The sequence below is a fragment of the Sus scrofa genome, chromosome 5 (assembly GCF_054392235.1).
Source record: "Sus scrofa isolate SSC_HxYL_T2T_F1_AM1 chromosome 5, Sscrofa_HxYL_maternal_Yorkshire_Landrace_v2.0, whole genome shotgun sequence".
Taxonomy (NCBI): domain Eukaryota; kingdom Metazoa; phylum Chordata; class Mammalia; order Artiodactyla; family Suidae; genus Sus; species Sus scrofa.
Genome location: NC_139387.1, coordinates 93,102,523 through 93,120,370, shown reverse-complemented (window position 1 = coordinate 93,120,370; position 17,848 = coordinate 93,102,523). Strand labels below are relative to the sequence as shown.

The window sequence follows — 17,848 nt, the reverse complement described above, 5'->3', positions numbered from 1 at the left end:
TAAAAGGAGTCTGCAAAGCTCTGAGGTTAAGAAAGAAACTCAATACGAGAGACCAACAAAAAGGCTATAGTTACAACCCAAACAAAATATACTGGCAGGTGACCAGGGTGGTGGCTGTAGAGATGGACAGAATGAGAGAGAGAAGGAGAGAGAGAATTGACAGTTTGTCTTGATGGATTAGATAGAAGAGGAGAAAGAAGAGGAAGAGAAGGGAACAAAATAAGGATGGCTCCCAGCTTTCTGGCTTGAGCAATTGAGTGGAGGGGGTACCATTTACAAAGAGGGGAGAATGCCGTAGGGATGAGGCCGATGAGATGAGTGAGGCACGTCCATGTAAGGAGGATGATGAGAACAACATATGGTGGTGCATTTTGCTGATTATAGATAGAATGGATGGTATGGCACTTAAGTTTCTTACAACCTGACCCCCTTCACTCTCTCTTTTTCTTTCTCCTCTTTCTCTTCCTCTTTTTTTCTCTCTCTCGCACACACACACATACAATCCTGTGATACTGTTCCCCATCTTAATGTTGCAAATTCCTCCTCATCTATACCTGGAGATGAAAAAAGTAAAGGAAAGAAAGGTTATGTGGATAAATTGTTCCCAAATGCAGCTAAAGATAGCTCTGAACAGGTGGATCTTGGTGACAGCAGCTTTTGCAATTTAGAACATAATTTCTTTCCCATTTTCATCAAGACCACCCAGCCAACAGTCTCTACCCCTTCAAATCATTCTAACATCATTGCCAGATTCATCTTCTGGGGGAAATCAAGTGTACATCACATTATTCCCCTGTTAAGAATCTTTCCCCAGTTTTCTAAGCCCATCAGGAAGCTCCTGCTGTTCTCAAAAGCTACAGAGCCCACCAGAGGGTAAATCGCTGTAAGTGGGAAACGTTCCTTTTAAAATTTTAAGATGAACTAGAAATATACAAGGAAGGAAGGGGATCAAATAAATATGTTCACCTGGATATGACTCACACAGCATTTGTAGCTAAGAACATGTTTGATGGTTTCTGTCCTAGCAGTCTGGTATGCTGCCCTGAAAGAGAATTGTCTATCAATACAATCATTTAATATGTTTGTTTTTTTGGAAGATGGTATGTGGGAGAAAGCCTGAGACAGGTGGTTGTACTATATTTACACCTGGCTGCTGTTATTCCTTCATAATTGAAAGTGATGCTACTGGTGATAACTTCTATCTTTCAGTGCAGGTGTGCATAAAAAGGCAGATATGAAGCCTCCACATACACCACTTGCCCCTAAAGATGGAACCTTGATTTGTGGGCTCTCACAGCAACGCTGTCCAGTAGCACCTCCTGCAATGATGGAAATGCTCTCTCTGTGCTGTCCCAGGACTTAACTATGAGCCACATATAGCAATTGAGCACTCACACTGTGGTTAGTGCAACTGAGGAACTGAATTTGTTTTTCACTTTGTCCAGCTTTAATTAGAGTCGCCATGTGTGGCTAACGCTACCATGTTGAATACCACAGTTCTACACCTACCAAGGTCTTTTTTTCTAGTTCTGAGTCTCCTCTTCGTGTGTGCGCATTTTGTTTATGGGTGGTTTGATTTCTTTCTGAGGCTGCTGTAACAAATGACTATGAACTGAGTAGTGTATAACAACAGAAACGTATTCCTTTACTGCTATGGAGCCAGAAGTCCAAAATCAAGCTGTCAGGGTTGGTTCCTTCTGCAGGCTTTGAGGGAGACTCTGTTATAGCCTGTTCCCTAGCTCCCAGTGGCTGCAGGAATCCTTAATATTCCTTGGCTTGTAAAGCATCACTCCAATCTCTGCTTCTGTCCACACATGGCCTCCGTCTCTGTGTCTGTTTTTGTCCCATCTCCCTTTCTCTCTTACAAAGAGACACTGGTGTTTGATTTAGGGTCGGTCCTAGATCCACAATGATGTCAAGATCCTTAACTTAATGACATCTGCAAAGACCCTGTTTCCAAATAAGATCATGTTTACACTTACCAAGGATTAGGACTTGGACGTCTTTTGCGGGGACAAAATGCAACTCACTACTGAAGTATTCTGCCATTTTCTTCCACAAGCAGGCTTTTGTATGCTTGCATAGGGATACATATTACCTTTCCAAACAACAATTTGCATGCTTATCCTCATGCTATCCAAAACCACAAACACACTTCTTTTCCCCTAGCTGATCTCCCTCCTACAGCCTTCATATCATGAGCCATTTTGATACTTTTATATTCAGTCAATTACATTTTTAATTGTTTTCTAATATTAAAGGTGATTCCTTCCTTGGAAACAGACTTTAATTTTGTTTTTAAAAAGCAATGGGGAGTTCCCGTCGTGGTGCAGTGGTTAACGAATCCGACTAGGAACCATAAGGTTGCGGGTTCGGTCCCTGCCCTTGCTCAGTGGGTTAACGATCCGGCGTTGCCGTGAGCTGTGGTGTAGGTCGCAGACGTGGCTCGGATCCAGCATTGCTGTGGCTCTGGCGTAGGCCGGTGGCTATAGCTCTGATTCGACCCCTAGCCTGGGAACCTCCATATGCCGCAGGAGCGGCCCAAGAAATGGCAAAAAAAAAAAAAAAAAAAGCAATGGAACAGGAAGTTTCTTGTGGCAGAAGGGGTTGAGGATCTGGCATTGTCACTGCAGTGGCTTTTCCTGCTGTGGCATGGGTGGGAGCCCTGGCCCAGGAACTTCCACATGCTGTGGGTGCTGCAAAAAATAAAATAAAAATAAAGCAATAGAACAGAGGTCTCAGGACATTATGAGAGGATTCAAAGAGTTCCTTTCCTACCCTTTTTGGATTCTCTACGTGGAAAAATATTAAGCGATATCCAGATAGCACCCAGCATTGTTTCAGCCGTCTGCATGTGACTTTTTTTTCTTTCTCAGGTGTAGGAGGATATATGAACATTTCCTGCCACTTTTTGTGGAAAGAAACAGCTTCAGACACCAGAAGACTGTGACTCCAGGGAAGAAAGGTGCCCTGACCCCATTCCTAAGTCCCTTGGAGTGGATCAATTGGTGCGGTAAGATCCAGCATAACCCCATCATTTTCTCTGAGGTGGGATGAGCGGCCATTTGGCTCAGTTCTTCATAACAACTCTATATTTAGCAAGCTGGCACAATTTTTAGACAGAGATTTCTCACAAGAACTTGGCAAACATTCCATGTTTCCTTTGCTGCAATATGTAGAATTGATATTTCTAACAAAATTGCTCACACGTCTTAGGGTAACCTGTTTAGTAGTTGCAGTTTGTTAATGTTATTTTTCTCCCCAAAGCAAAAGGAAAAAATGATTTATGCAATGACACTGGAGGCTGGGGAGGTGACCACAGATCTCCCGGAAAACCAAAGCCTGTCAAGTCTTCCGTGCTGGGGTCTCTCGTTTCACACCTTCCCATCCAGCCTCCCACCCATTCTGGAACCATAACCATGTGCCTACAAGAAATGTCTGTATTGAAAGACCCCGACTAGCCTCCCTGCTCAAGGTTTCCCCTTCCCATTCGCTGTGCACCCCCTACCAACTTCATCTAATAAAACATGAAGGCGTTTATATATTAGCAACTGGGGGGAGGGAGGAGGGAGGCCCTCAGTGAAGAATATACTACTTTTTCTGGATTTTGCTCTATACTTGAACTATTTAACTAAATATTTTAAAAATAAATTTATAAACACTATTGAGTATTAAATAAAATTTTTAGAAGACTAAAGCCACTTGCTCACACATAATTAAAAGATTAAATTTATTTTTATTTATTTAACATTAAAAATTTTTTAAACTTGTAGTTCAGTCGTGTTCCAAACTCCTTTGCCCAACACTCAAGATTCTAAAACTCCACCCTCTCCTTCCATTGACTTCATCTCTCACCTCTGCCCTTCACAAATCAAATTCTTGTGTTGTTATCAAATATTTACCATTATTGAATTTCAATGGCTTTATACTATATATATATTTTTTAAGATTAAATAAGAATGGCTTTCTTATTTAATTTTAAAAACTATTCCATGAGGTGGTTGTTACTTTTTTTCCCATTTTACAGATAAGGAAATGAGTCTTAGAAATATAGAGAGGCTTTTTGCTCCAAATCACACAACTGTTATGTTTGAATCCAGATTTGTTTGATATCAAAATTCACATTCTTAACCTAAGCACAGTGTCAGGAACAATGGTGGTATTCAAAATCCAGTAGTCATATGGGGTATAATCAGGTACAATCACAGTCTGTTCCATCCTGCTTCCCTGATTTGGAAAGTCCTCTCTTGAGGACTTCAGTGAGCATCACTGGATGAACACACAGATTGTACAACACAAGAGTGAACCATAATGGAAGTTCCCATTGTGGTTCAGTGGTAGTGAGTCTAACCACTATCTATGAGGATGAGGGTTCAATCCCTTGGCTCGCTCAGTGAGTGGGGGATATAGCATTGCCTTGAACTGTGGTATAGGTCCCAGATGCAACTCGGATCTGGTGTTGCTGTGGCTGTGGAGTAGGCCAGCAGCTACACTACAATTTGACCCCTAGCCTGGGAACTTCCATGTGCCATGTGTATGGCCCTAAGAAGACCAAAAAAAAAGAGTGAACCATAACATAAACTTTGGGTTTATGATATGTCAATATAGGCTCATCAATTGTAATCAAAGCACCACTTTGGTAGAGAATGTTGATCATAGGGGAGGTATGCACGTGTAGGGGCAAGAAAAATATGGGAGATCTCTGTTATCTTACACCCAGTTTTGCAATAAACCTAAAATTGCTGTTAAAAAATAAACTCTTAATTTGAAAAAAAGAGCATTAGATAAACTATACTCCCCTGAAAGCCAATGGTAAGGATTCTGGTTGCTATTGTTGCAAAACACAATATCTCAAAACTTAACAGCGTAACATAACAGAATAAAATGTTTTCATAACATAACATAGTGACATTTTATTTTAACATAATAAAATAACACATTTTAATATGTTCACATATTCTGTGTCTGAAATTCCAACAAGGCCCAGTGGTCATGGCTTATCTTTGCCCCATGACATTTTAGACTTTATCTGGAAATACTCAAAAGCAATGGGCCATTCAATGGCTGGGGATGGAATGATCCGAAAGTGCAACCAGATGTCCAAGGTTGTTTACGAACAAGGCTATCCACTGATGCTCTCTGTCAGCTGGAGGTTTCACAGGGAGCACTGTCTGGAGCACCTATTCATAACTTCTTCAGAGTAACTGGACCTCTTACTTGGAGACTAGTCCCTCTAGAATGAATATCCCACGTGAATTGGGAAGAAGTTGCATGATCTTTTCTAACTTAGCTTCAGTGGTCATATGTCACTTCCTGTGCATTTGATCTGTTAGTACAGATTCATTCAGACTGGCTCAATTCAGAGAGAGGGAATGCAGACCCATCTCTTCGTGACTGAAGAGGTGTCAAAGAATTTGCTTACATGTATTAAAACCATGACATCAGTATCATCCATCATGAAAGAATAATTTCAGTGAGAGGCTGAGCACCTATTGCTAGTACCATTCAAGTACTAGAAATGGTATCGACATGAATGCTGAAATCACCATGATGATAGTTTAGGGAGCAAAAAGGAAACCTATGAACCAGTTGCCAGAGTCTTCAGAACAGAAATTTGAAGGAGTTTCTTAGATGGGGGCAGCAGGGAGTAGCAACAAGATGCAGAGGTAGAGGATGTCTTAACCAGATGGTGGTTATCATTAAACATAATAAGGAATCATCACAATCTGTTTCCTCCTGCCTCCTCAAAGGAAGGGGATTTTTCCCCCTCATAAGAGCAGAAAATTAATGATCCACCAAGGCAGTGCATATCTAAAACAATGCCATCTTTACCTCTGATCCCTGTGACATTAGGAGAATGAAGAATGGCATGATTTTCTGAAAGGGCTGCAACAGATTCAGGGCTCTCTGAAGAGAACCAGAGGTCAGGGACAAGAGTGTTGTGATGACATCTGAATTATTTACAATGGAACCCAGATTCCAGAGTTTCTGGTAAAGTGAGTTAGGGAGGAAGACAGCAGAAAGAAGAGTTATAGAAGATAAAATGTAGAAATGTTATGGTTGCAAGTAAAAGGAAAATACACAGAGAATTAAATCAAAAGGACATTTACTGTACCTAAGGAGAAATCTTGACAGAGATTGGGCCTGAGTTCCTTTGATTCTACCGATCTATCATCTAGTATGTGTAGCAACGTCTCCCTTCATCATACAAATATGTCTGATCCAGCTACATGCCACATCCTCAGAAATTAGCATCTACCCTTGAAGCAAAGTAAGAAGAAGCAAAAAAGACTTTTCTCCTCACTTGCCTATTTTTTTAATGAAGAAGGAAAGCTTACCCATAAGCCTTCAGCTGACTTCCCTTAAATCCCATTGTCACATTTTCATCCCTATATCAATCACTGGCATGGAGGAAGGATAATCATGCCTTGAACCAATCACGATTCACCCTGAGGCTGAGCACGTTGCTACCCAAACAACAAATCATGTCAGCAAGGAAAAGGCACTAGCTGCTGGGAAGGCAAGCGATAGTATCTGTCAGGCTGAAGGATGGAGCTTCGAGTACTGTGGAAATGGGAATGTCAGGACAGCAGGAGTAGGGAAGGCCTCAGTTTACCCAGCTACAAAAAGAAGCACATGTACTCACTAATCTCCAAGTTCCCTCCAAAACTGAGAGCCTAATCTCCTGTCCACGACAGTTATCACACTCGTAACTTTTCTTTTATTATGGATATTTCCTTGTATTTTATCTTGCCAACTAGATCACTGCACCTTGGTCTCAGGGACCTTGTTTGCTTTGTCTTTCTGTTCCACATGATCATTTTACATTTGAGGATGAAAGCAAGGCACAGCACTCTTCAAAGCTGCCTAGCTTTCTTTATGAGGCCAATCTGGTTTTCCCCCAGTACCTCCCCAATGTTAGAGATGAAAAGATGTGTTCCTTGTTTCCCTATATATTGAGCATTCACCATGTGATTCCTGCTCTTGTAAAATCTGAGAAAAATGTAAGAGAGACTGGCATAACAACTCTTAAAAACAATAGGCAGGCACCTGGAACCCCGTGCTGCATCTTTAGACAGAGCAGCTGTGCTTCCTCCACTGTATTCCAGAGAGATGTACCCAGACGATGGCCTGGAAACACCAGAACAGAAATTTATTTTTCTCCTTGTAGACTGAGTTATAAAAAGCTAGTGGACAACTGAGGGAAAATGATTGACAAAACAGCAATGGAAGATGAGGGTAGGTAGGGAAGCTGGACATTTCTTTTTGCTATAAAACAAATCACAAATTTGATTATCATTTAGACTTAGCTAAACTGTCACTAGTCAATGAATATTTTAGGTATGGATTCATAATTTTTAAAACTTGCTGGAGTTTCTTTCCAGTTGGATGGTTTCCTATGAGATTCAAAGAGACAGAAATGATCAGATAGAGTGGATATTTGTAACATGAGAGAATACGTGTAGTTCTAAATTTAACTCAGAGTGTTTGAGACTTGATATTACAGTTTTCAAAGAGTATGAGAACAGGTGGACAGAGAATTACAGAATCCCATAATCTCAAGGTTGGAAAGGACCTTAAAAACCATTAACTCCAACCACCCTTCCAGTGTTTGGATTCCCTCTAAGACCAACCTTGCCACATCAACATCCAGTGAAGCCTGAGCATCTCCAATGATGCGAAGCTCACCATCTTCCTAGACAGCCCAGATTATTAAAGAAGTCTTCTTTCTATTAAATATATGACTCTATGGAGTGTCCACCTAGATGACCTGTTAAAAACGACTGAACAAGGACTCTTTCTTGTGAGAGTCCTTCAGTTTGGGAAAATAGTAGCAGGATCCTTCTGAATCTCTGTACTATCATGCCACTTTTGTGTCAATGGTTTCTTTTTGTTTTCTTCTTCATGTACAGTGCCTACAGATGCTCACAATTCTTATGTGAGAAAATAAGAGCAGATTTTTATCCTCTTGCATCTGAAATACTCCATAATTTCAGTGACTACATTGACAAGCTACAGTGTGGCATTATCAAAATATAACTTTGTTTTGTCTCCTACCTTCCTTTAAAATGTAATCAGAGATGGTAAAAAAAATTTTTTTCCTCACTCTTAAGTAATAGATATTCTTAAGGTCGCTTTAATTGCAAACATAGACTCAATTCAGTAATGAAAACGTCTACTTCGAGGTGTTAACCAAAATCATCAACTTGGTTGGGTCAGCTTCATGCTGGAAACCTGCAACAGAAAAGGGGTGGTGGATTCATGTCCTTGTGAACCGTGGTGGGGTGGCTGGCTTCTCTCTGTTTCTCTACTTGCTAATTTCTAACTTTCCAGAGTTAGAGTGGATAAGATGAAAGAAACAGTCTTAAATCATAACCTGGCTTTGCTCCCTCTGGGCTTGGCAGGTGTTTAATGCTTTTTTTTTTTTTTTTTTTCCTTCGGTGGATGTTTTTGTACTCTCTGGCTGAGAATTCCATCTCTGAAGCCTATTTTCCTGAAAAATCTCTTGGCCCTACCATATGTATCTCTGCTTCAGTTTGTTGTCTCAACGATTATTATTTGGGACCTAGAATCCAGCCCTCTCCATCATGTTCTTGCTGTTGGGGTCATTCCTCTCACACAGGTAGATAGATTAAACAGGACTCAGGAAAGCCCCACATCAGCTCTCTCTCTTCTGTATGACCCACCTGAAGTCCACTCCTCATCTCAACAAATACTGGCTATAGCAGCAGGTCGTATGTAGTCACCTGTATCCTTAGGTATGAGTCAGGCACCAAGCCACCCCTGACTAAGCTCTGTAGTGAGCAAATACTGTAAGTCTCCAAATGGCTTCATGGAAGCTCCGGTAAGGGGAGCAGCCTGTGGAGAAAGTTATAACTTTTGCCACAGTAATTTCCTGCCCACACTGACCCCCTGCTCCAGGTTCTGATCCGATTTGTAGCTATTCCTTTGTAATTCTCCATGCAGTGATTTATCTAACCCTCACTTCGGTCTCTATTATCTATTAAACTGGAGCCCAGGATGAACCAAGGCAAGAAGAGTCTCACTCTAACCTGCTGTTTCATACTCATAAACATGTAGCCTGAAGTCTTATTAGCCATCTTACTCTTTCAAGACACACTGAATGTATTCTTTGCCATTTTCCGTATGGCAGACTGCCAGTGTTCTATGAAATCTGTTCTTCCTTTCTTCTTAGTAAAAACAGTTTCAGCTTGTTTCATTACCTTAAGGTAGAAGATGCATTTTTCCTGTCTGCTTGGCAGCTAGGAGTGGCCCTGGTGTTAAGTTCTCACCAACAGAATGTAAGTGGAAATGAAGAGTGACCCTGTCATCCCATGTGTTTAGGAAATCATGAGGTTCAATTCTCTTTAACGTGGAGTGAGCACACCTCACACTATCTCTCCCACTTATTATTATTATTATTATTATTATTATTTTGTTTTTTTCTTTTTAGGGTCACAGCATATGGAGGTTCCCAGGCTAGGGGTCTAATCAGAGCTGTTGCTGCCGGCCTATGCCAGAGCCACAGCAACGCCAGATCTGAGCCGCATCTGCGACCTACACCACAGTTCACGACAATGCCAGATCCTTAACCCACTGAGCAAGGCCAGGAATAGAACCCGCAATTTCATGGTTCCTAATTGGACTCGTTTCTGCTGCACCACGAGGGGAACTAAAACTTTTGGGCAAATTATATAAAGCAACTACCAGAAGACTCTGAAAAGTACACATAAGAACATGAGGACAGATAGGAAGTTCAGGACTCCATAGCAACATAGTGTTGTTTGTTTGTTTGTGCCTCTGATGTATGTTGGCTTGGGCTCTGGATCGGCCAAAAATGGAATCACAAAGAGGAACTCCAAGAGAAGCTCATGTTCTCTAGTCAGAGAACCTAGAGAGGTAGTTACAAAGATCTAGGCATGTGTCAAAACTCACAGGACTATACAACCCCCCCAAAATGAATTTTACTACATGAAAATTAAAAATAAATTTTAAAAAAGAAATCAGTCTTCTTCCAACACTTTAGGAAATTGGCATAAAAACCGAGCCATTCTGCCCACGCAGGCAAGGTTACCCCCTAGTGGACGGCAGAGGAATGGCAGTGGAGAACACCCGGCAGTAACATCTGGAAGCTGTGTTTTCTGTAGTGACTTTACCTCTACCTTACCCCATCAAACCGCTAACGCGTTTCACACGGGGAACAAGTAAGGCGTGTCTGCCCCTTCTCTCATGGGTGCAGACAGCTGTTTAAACTCAGGCAATGTGTCATCCAAGCCCATCTGGACTGTACTGAATTTAGATTCTGTCATACAATATATTTGCCATTCCTCACAAGTGAGTCACATCTGAAAATTTAATACCAGAAAAGGCATGGATAAATATGTTCATTAGGACCACAGAGAGAGCCACAGGGCACTACTGACCTTTACTTCAAGGAGAAAAGGAGAGAATATAGAGAATGCTTACTGAAACATGAAGAACTGAAAAAAAAAAAAAAAAACTTTTTGAGTGGAATTTCTATCTGGCTGATAGCAATGAGTTTAATTGTCAAACAAATTATTAATCCATCGAATTACGTCAGGTCTAACTTATTTTTCCCCATTTTATCCGCAAGAAAATAATGGGAGATTTTTCATTAGTGACTTGCTAAAATGCAAATATACTCTGTCTCTCACATTTCTCTGTCATTCTAGTTTTAAACAAAGCAAATAAAAAATTAATTTGGCCAACAAACCTTGTTCTTAGTGTGCTAAAATCTGTCTTAGTGGTAAGTTTCCTCCAGAAGGAAAGCAAAGAGTGTAATAATCAATTATAAAATCTTATTCAGGAGTGACCATATTAACCTGAGGTTTGCTGAATCTTTGCTTTACTCTTTTTTTTGAAAATCAGAAAAACTTAAAAATTTTTTAAATATTTTTTCGATTAAAGTATAGTTGATTTACAATGTTGTGCCAATTTCTGCTGCACAGCAAAGTAACCTAGTAATATACATATATATACATACATATATATATTCATATATATATGAATATTATTTTTCTTATATTATCTTCTGTCATGGCCTATCCCAAGAAACTAGATATAATCCCTTGTGCTATACAATGGGATCTCACTGCCTATCCATTCTAAATGTAATAGTTTGCATTTACTAACCCCAAACTCCTAGTCCATCCATCTCTCTCCCCCACCTCCATCCCCACCTTTGGCACAAGTCTGTTCTGTTTGTCTGTGAGTCTGTTTCTGTTTTGTAGGTAAGTTGATTTATACCATATTTTAGATTCTACATATAAGTGATATCACATGGCATTTGTCTTTCTGACTTGCTTCACTTAGCATTGGAATCTCTAGTTGCATCCGTGCTGAAAAACCTTTTTTATGTCCAGAGTTTTCTGGCACTTTTTTTTTTTTTTGCCTTAATTCTCCAATAATAATTAAAGTAGCTCAATGACCTGACTTATAAGTTCTTTACAACCACGAGGAATAATCTGGGTTCACAAGCCAAAAAAAAAAAAAAAAAAGTCACTTGTACCTGAGTTATCTGTCTTTCAAACTCTTTATCCAACTGAGGTTTCAATCCTTCATGTCAGAGTTCACTTCTTCATTGTCTCATTCACCCATTCAACACATATCTACTGAGAGTCTCCTATGAGAGCAAGGCTCTGACAGAAGTGTTGAAGTTTCAGCAGAGAACAAACAGACAAAAACCACTCAAGCAGTTTATAACTAATCAAATGAAGTTTAAATTATAGAGTGTCAGATGGCAACCAGTTGGATAAAGATGGATATTTTAAGGAAGAAGAGGCTGGTATGAGTGTGGGATTAAAATTCTTAAAATGATGGTCAGGAAAGGAGCTCCTAAAAAAAAGATTCACTTGAGCAATGATGGGGAAGGAGAAAGCCATGCAGATATCTGGGGTAGAGGATTCCAGGCAAAGGAAGCAGCAAGTACCAACACCCAAGTTCAGTCTGGGGTGATTGGACCAATCTGGCTGCCATGCTAAAAATAGATTATCTAATAGTTCAGGAAGTAAACAGGAAGAACAATTAGAAGGATGTTGAAATAATCCATACAAAAAAATGATGCTTCAACCAGGATAATAGTGAAGAGACAATGTCCAAATCTGGGTACAATTTAAAATAGAGTCAACAGGACGGATGTGAGCATGGAAAGGAAAAGAGGAATCCAAGATGGATCCAAGGTTCCAAGTTTTTGTTTCCCCCTCAGAGGAATCAAAAAGAAAGAGTCACCATTGCTTTAGCTGGAGAAAACTGTTGGGGAAGAGATTTGAGTGCAAAAAAAATCAGGAGTTTTGTTGCAGACATTTTAATTTTGAGAGGTTTTATTATATATCAAAGTAGAGATGATGAATAGTCAAGACTTGGGAAATGTCCAGGTATAAGATAGAAATCAGGGAGTCATAAGCATATAGATGGACGTTAAAACTGTGAAGCTCAGTGAGGTCATCAAGGAAGTGAGGGAAGACAGAAAAAGGGGACACCCAAATGCTAAGTTCTGGGGCATTTGGACACTTAGAATTAAATGAGGTAAGGAGAAACCAACAAAAAAGAGCTGAGAAGAAGTAGTCATAAAGGTAGGAAAAAAAAGTAGCCAGGAGAGTCTAAGGATAAACAAAGAGGTCCTACTATACATACAGCACAGGGAACTATATCCAATCTCTTGGGATAGAATATGATGGAAGATAGTATGAGAAAAAGAATACATATATATATATATATATATATATATATATGGTGGATAGGTCACTATGCTGTACAGCATAAATTGACACACCACTGTAAATCAACTATAATTTAAAAAATAAAAAACCATAAAGCTTAAATAAATAAAATTTTTTGAAAAGATAGATAATAGGTCTAGAGAGGTACAAGAGAAAATACCTAGCATGGGCACTGTCTGCTAATAAGTCGATAAAACTGACCAAAGATTTTTGTGCAAAAAAAAAAAAAAAGTTGTTTTTAAGATATATGAATTTGGAATTCGGTCCCCAAGTCTATAGCTAGCATATCTATTTTCTCACTAGTGTCTTTTAATAAGAGTAGGTGTTTAAATTTTGATTAAATTTACTTACAATTAAAAAAAAAAACAGGAGAGTGAGGTGTATTAGAAGCCAAGTAGAAAATCAGATCTAGGAGGACAGAGGGATCAAGAGTCGCTTTGAGGAGAAGTCAGACAAGGACTAAAGACTACCTATGTGGAGGTCATCTGTGACCTTTACAAAAGTAATTTTGGTGATGTGCTGGTCCAAAAAGAATTGGAAGAGAGGTACCGGAGCAGCAAGAACAGATATCCTTTTCTGTAGACTTAGGAAGACAAGGAAACAGGTTGAATTGGAGGTTATTTCTTTGTTTTTTTAAGAAGGGAACGATTACAACATCTTTGCATGATGGGAATGATCCAGTAGAGCACCAAAAAAGTATACTTTAAGAAGGAAAAAAAGAAATTTCTGGAATGTCATCTTTGAGTAGGTAAGGAAATGGGATCTAGTGGGCAGGTGAAGAGCTTGACTTCAGACAGGAGCACAGAGAGATTATGATGACTGCTTCCACTATCCGCTTTTTTTCCTCAGTAAATCACCAGGCTGCGCCTTTGGTAGTTTTATTATTTCTACATAGCATACATGCTCCTGCTCTCTAGAAATAATATTTAAGGTTTTATCCCCTGCCTATTGATCATGTGAACTGGCTTCCAGATAATTTTATATTCATTCACATTCATCAAGCCACTTCACTGTCCCAACACTGTCCTGAGCATCTGAGATGTAGCAGTGAACAAGACAGAAAAGGCCCCTGCACTCCTAGAGCTTGCACTAACAAAGGAGATGGTCCATGTGCCAGTAGATATGCAAATAAGAACATGCGTTGGGATGATGCTGAAGGCAGAGACAGAACCAACCTGGAGTAAAGAGGGTGGGAGCTTCTTTAGAATGAGTCAAGGGCTCCGGGAATACTTTCAACACTTGAGCTACAACCAGTATTTTGAGAAGGAACCTACTGTGTTTGAGGCACAGATGCTAGAAATGGAGGGAGAGGTGATGCAAGAGGAATAAAAAAGAAAACAAAGAGAAGCCCAGTTTGACTGGAGTGTAGTGAGCATGAAATAGGAGGTGCTAGAGGAGGTCAGGTGGTGAAGACTTGGGCTTCATACTTCAGGGGAAGGTACTATAGACTGAATGTCTGTGTTTCCCCAAGTTCCTATGTTGAGATCTTAACCCCCAATGTAATAGTATTAGGAATTGAGGCTCTGGGAAGGTGATTAGGTCATGAGGGTGGAGCCCTCATGAATGGGATTAGTGCCCTTATAAAAAAGACCCCAAAGTGCTCCCTCACCCCTTCTCCCAAGTGAGGGCACATCAAGAAGATAGTTATGAACCAGGAAGGGAGGTCTCACCTGACACCGAATCTGCCAGCACCTTGATCTTGGACAACCAGCCTCCAGCACTGTGAGAAATAAGTATGTATTCATTAAGTCACCCAGACTATGGCACTTTTTGTCATAGCAGCCCAAACAGATGAAAACAAAAGCAGATTCAATTTTGTGCCAAAGGCACTGGGGTAAGCCATTGGTGAGTTGTAAGCCTGACCCCTATTCCCATTTGAAAGAAAGCCTTCTGGATACCATATGAAGAATGTATTGTAAGGGAATATGGGAGCAAAGGGAACAGGAGCAAGCCTCTGCAGTTCTCCAGGCAAGACACGGGAGGCTTGATAAGAACAGTGGCAGCGAAGATGAAGAGAGGTGGAGAGATTTGTTTTCTATTTCAGAGGTTTGACCGGAATGATTTGCTGATGAATTGGATGTGAAGAGTAAGAGAACAAGAGGAATCAGCAATGATGCCTCAGCTTTTGGCCTGAGTCACTGGGTCAAGCTATTATTACAGAGATGGAAAAACAACACAGGAGATTGGCTTGGGGGAACAGTAAAACCTGCAATTCCATTTTGGATTTAATTTGGAAATACCTATCAAACATTCAAGTGGAAATAGTTACTAGGCAATTAGCTATAATAAATAACAATAGCTGACACTTCGATGGCGTTTACTATGAACCAGGCATGGTTCTCAGCACTTTGCAAACATTAAATCAGCATAGATTGCATTTACATATGGGGTGAGTTCACCTGGGGAGAAAAGGTAGCTAAAGAAGAAAGCTCAGGAATAAGTCCTGAACACACCAGCATTTAGAGTTCAGTTCAATGCCCTTCTTCCCCAGATCCCCAGGTAAAAGTCACTGGTTACAGGCTTTTACATAATAGATCAGAATCCCAAATCCTATTTGTTGACAACATCTGCACAGACAGCTGCTTACCTCCCATCTCTTGCTGTGTCTTCCAAAGTCCCAGGCATTAGTGGGAGGAATTCATGTAAATACCAGATGTATACATAAGCCTTTCTGTTTTCTGTCTAAAAAAAATGATTGTCTCTAAGGATACTTCCCCAGTCTTAGATGGCAGTTTATCTCTATTTGAACTCCCCCCACCTCCCAAATGTACTTCAGTGGGAAAACTTATTAAGTTTCAGCTGGCTCTCCCTCACGTGTTTGCTACATGCTTCAGGTTGTATATCTCAACTGGCCTTTCTGGAGAAAAATTCAGCTGCCTTCTTCACCAAATTTATAGCTAATTCCTTCCTCCCGGGATAAGTTTTCACCTCCATCAAAACTCTACTATCCCGTAAGTGACCTTCTCAATTGCGTACTAGCACTGATGTATATAATTCATGTTTCCTCCACTTGGGAAGTAAAAGGAGGAGACTGTGGATTCCCCTTTCGAGGAAAAACCTGTAACTAACATCATCAGTCTCAAGGGAGAGTAAGCTCGGGAGGGTTAGTGGCCAGCATGGTAGTTGTACAAGCCAGCACCACTCTTGGTGAAGCGTACAAAAAGTGTGTACGTATTACTGAAGGATCAGTAGTAGTTGCTTCCATACTGAAAAACAGTCCCTACTACACAAATTTCATTGTATTGCATTCTTAGGACTAATTTAATAATACTTACTTGAACCACTTTTAATGATGTGGTCCAAGTGCTTAAATTGTAGGGGGCATTATCTTTTTTTCCACTGTTTTATTATTTGAGGAAATCAGGCTTGGCTTCTATTTATGATCAGCTCCAAGAAACTTAAAAGGAGCTTTGATTCCGAAGTATATACATAAATCGTGTGGGGTTTTTTTCCTTTCGAGATGATGAAAGGCCAATATTTTTCTTTTATGTTTCAACACTAAACAGAAGGCCTTCTGAAATTTTTTAAATAGCAGTTCTTATTAATTACAAGTAAAGGCTTAAAGAGGGTTTAAATAAGACAAACCAAAATGACCATGTTGGTGGCAGTACTTCACGTATTATTTCTTAGTTTGTGCTACCTTGCATACAAATTCTCTCAATCTCGTCCCGTTTTTTTGTTTTTTTTTTCCTCTACATCTCTCCCGCTCTTCCTTCCTCTCTCCCTCTCTCATTGTTTCCAATTTTCAGTCCTTGTCCCATGACATTTCTGTCTCTGATAGCATTGTTTCTGACCTCTTCCCTGGGGTTTTCCTGCTGGCTTCTCACCACAGCATCCAGGACGTATTCAACAGGGAAATCATACAGAAAATGAATCTGAAAGTAAGCCTTTGGTTCATCAAGGGGATAATACGAGTCAGAAGATGTCTCATCTAATTCTCTGGATTCTGTCTTACAATCTGCCATAAAATATTGTACCTCTGATTTTAAATCAGAACCTGAAATGAATCCAAGATGTAGATATTTAAAAGAAAATCTTTAGGGGTTTTACTCTTCCATATAAAATTAATATCTTGATTTTCTGCCAGTTTGGTATATGGATTTCAGATATGCTGATGAGTGGATTTTTTTGAAGGACTACAGAAATAAACTACTGTGGAATGACTTTATTTTGGGAAACAGCTTCTAATTAGAAAACTGCTTCATTATTATTTATAACATGTTATAAATTAGGTTTGTGCTATGGTTTCTTAACCTAAATATTTTACAAATCCTCCTCTATATTTTTAGGTTGAAATATGTATGCAGAGCTACAACATTTTATGGGAAAGCACTAATGCCCCTGGGTTAAGTATTTTAACATCTTAAGTAAATGTAAAATTTTAAAATAGATCTAGGAGGATAAACTGGCATGGATGTATGTTGGTAGAAAGCCCTCAAGGATATAAAACTTCTGTGTTGAAGGAAAAAATCTAGAATTTGGGAACAGCTAGAGGCAAAAGTTCTAATGGATGAACATGGACTGTTTTTCCTAAACCCCAAACCTATTAGGACAGGGCAACTACAGAGTAGAGGATAAAATTTCACATGAATAGAGGAAAGCTATGGTATCTGAAGAAGAAAAAAAAAAAACTCCTGTAGAGAAAGCTACTAAGAGACTTTAATCACACATGCATTTATCATGAATATATGTATTGATGTGTGTATGTATCTGTGTGTGGGTCATGACTCTTCAAATGCTGCTCTTGGGCCAGGCTGAAGGCATAAGCATCGGGTGGCTCTTAGTAACTCCTAATGTGTACACCAAGCTCTCTATCAGGAAGAAGGTGATGTTTCTTATGGAAAATACAGAGTTATGGAGATAGCCAGCCAGAGTGGGTTTGCATTGTGAGTCTGCATTGTCAAGTTTGGTAAAGGACTTCAATCTTTCTAAGCCCAATAAAATAAAGAAGTGAGTTCCCAGTGATATAGTAGAGATTAAATTCAATGGTATAGGTAATACTTAGTACAAAGAAACAAGCATCCCCTGACAATGTCCCTAGTATTTTTAGGCAACTTGTCTACCAGTACTTTGTGTAATCATTACAGGTACCCAATATGGTAACCAGG

At 39.8% G+C, this 17,848-nt stretch overlaps 1 long non-coding RNA gene across 14 annotated transcripts in view; it reads right to left on the bottom strand.

The window, feature by feature from the left end:
• LOC102160458 (uncharacterized) overlaps window positions 1–17,848 on the bottom strand; it is a 579,515-nt gene that overhangs the window by 195,980 nt on the left and 365,687 nt on the right. For 3 of the 14 annotated variants that reach the window (XR_014804283.1, XR_014804284.1, XR_014804285.1), the window contains one exon: window positions 14,411–14,460. The exons of 9 other annotated variants lie outside the window; for them this stretch is intronic. This is a non-coding gene — a long non-coding RNA (uncharacterized LOC102160458). Of the gene's footprint in view, window positions 1–14,410; window positions 14,461–15,327; window positions 15,423–17,848 lie in introns of those variants that run through there. 2 more of the 14 variants (XR_014804287.1, XR_014804288.1) reach the window with 1 other exon arrangement.